This window comes from Seriola dumerili, unplaced genomic scaffold (genome assembly GCF_002260705.1).
Source record: "Seriola dumerili isolate Sdu_G_001 unplaced genomic scaffold, Sdu_1.0 BDQW01000563.1, whole genome shotgun sequence".
Classification (NCBI taxonomy): domain Eukaryota; kingdom Metazoa; phylum Chordata; class Actinopteri; order Carangiformes; family Carangidae; genus Seriola; species Seriola dumerili.
In genome coordinates this window covers 71329-73791 of record NW_019174818.1, presented here as the reverse complement: position 1 = coordinate 73791, position 2463 = coordinate 71329, and positions in this window count along the sequence as shown.

Genomic DNA, 2463 nt, shown 5'->3' with positions numbered 1-2463 from the left:
TTTACTGTATAAAACTCTTAAATGCTCAATATACAGTTATTTCTGTAATGATAGTGATGTGGACCCATGTATGAAAGGAAGATTTAAAAGTTCCCATACAGTTAAACCCACTGAATTACTTAACTGACTGACCCAGATCATAAAAAATGGAAAACATAATTGTGACTCACAGCTTGTCCTCCTCCAATTCATAGTCCATGTCTGTGAACATCTCAGGACAGTGTCACTCCTGTCCCCAGGAAAACCTGTGAGTGAATATAACAAAGTCCATCACGCTCATTTTTTTGTGACTGCACCTGAGGATCGATATGATGAAAACACAAATATTCAGGTAGTGCTGAGACAATCTGAGTACGAGCTACCACTGATATAAACAGAGACTTAAAGTATAAAGAACCAGGTCATTCTGGTGATAAATGTGCTATTTATCAAATGGAAAAGTGATGAAAATAAAGCCGGTCATTCTGGCAGGAGAGCCTCCTCAGGACACCGACACTGACTCGCAGCCGGATCCCACAGACTGAGGAGGAGCCGCCAGCTGCTGCAGCAGGTGAACAAACAGCTGGCAACAATAAACGCATGCTAACTACCTGCGGATAGCCAGTGAAATGAGTCTAAATAAGAGTAGCACTTAAACTAAACCCATCGACCTCTGCGGTAATATAAGAAGCAAAAACATAAAAACTACGGTAGTATTTCATTTAAGCGACGGAAGCCAATAGCAAGAAAATTGCTCGCTAACGCTTGCTAATTAGCTGCTAGCTACTGTAGGCTACTGCAGGTTCCACTTAACCGGGAGGTTCAGAAACGTTAACAATTTACCTTTATTAGAAGTCGCACCAGTTTCTCATACAAATGCCCCTTCGTGTGCATAAAAAGCAAAATATCTTTTTTTTAAAAAATTGCTCGCTTTAGTTGTAGCTATCTGGATGTCTGCATCCACTGACAGCTCCTCTGTTTACTTTATTCAGTCACTTCCGGCTACATAGCGGAAGTTGTTGTTGAGGACGGCTAATGTCATTTTTAATGTCTACGAGTGGTCAGAAACACTGACCTTGCTTTATCAAATGGGGATAATGAATGAATTCAAACTGACTGTCTGTAGTGAAACATAATTTTTAACCAACACAAAGCCCATGTAATGTAATCCAAAAACCGTCTTCAACGTATTTAAACATGGGGTTTTACCGCCCTCTGGTGGTCACAGTGAGGAACTGCAAATGATTAAATTCGTAAAGCTACTGTAAATGTAGACCATACAGCCCTTTCCGGTAAGTACTTTTAAATAATAAAGGCCCAACCTAACGTTATCAGAAGTGACGTAACAGAACAAATAATAATGTACATAGTAAAATGTACTTTGGTGAACTGTCACGACAGGCAAGGTCTGGTTTTATGAGTGTAATGTGTCGCAATTTCACACTTACGCCACTGGAGAGCGGTAGATAGTCCATGCAGTAATGACAGCACACTCCCACATCCGGAAAATTCTTTCACAATAAAGTTACTAAACCGAAGCTACTCTCAAGTGGCCCATCGTCTCCATCTACCTAGCGTCAGTACATGCGGGAGACGCTAGCGGGACTGGGAATTTATCAACTACTGCAGGTTCGTTTTAGTTCTTAAAAGATAAAATTATTTACATGCTTGACGACAGTCGTATCAGATAGTGGCAACCAATGCTAGTTTTCAGTAGCCTCTTCTAACGATGCTAAAGTTATTTACACCCCATTCACATCGACACAAACGTATGATACACTACATTTAACCGACATATCCACCTTGCATGAAGTCAGTCGTTAGAATCATCAATATTTACCGCCCTCCAGTGGTTATTAGGTGGAATTGCAACATATTTAATCTGGTAGTAAAATTGCCGTAATTGTAGATATGACCACATACTAATACTTCCGGTTCTTATTCTCAAAATAAAGTGACCAAACTAAGGCCACAATCCAACAGAATCTCCCTTCATATATTACGGATATAGGACGGGCAGGGCGAGATTCAAGTGACGATGGAGGGAGCCAAAAGCCCTTTTTGGTAATCTTGCGAGACTGATGAAAGATGCCCATTAGCCCACTTAGCATGCTAATCGGCATCACCACAATAGAGAAAGCTGCTAGTACTATAGCAGCGCCACGTAACTCTCACTTCGACACTTCATTCTGTAGGGGTTGACGGAAGTTTATATTTATAATTAACGCCATTATCCCATGGTCATTTATGTTATTTTCTCCATACTTGCTTCAGTTTCTTTCCCGTAACTTTACTTTACCGGAAGTGTGTGCTCTTGTGCCTGCACTGACGGAAAATGACTAATTCGACTTGTTGCAGTTCCACACTCTTACCACAGGAGGGCAGTAAAACGTCGAAGACAGCAGTATCAGTGCGGATATTCAGTAATAATAATAATATCCGTTTCATTCTTACTTACAAACCTGGTGTTTAATTTAAAAAAAA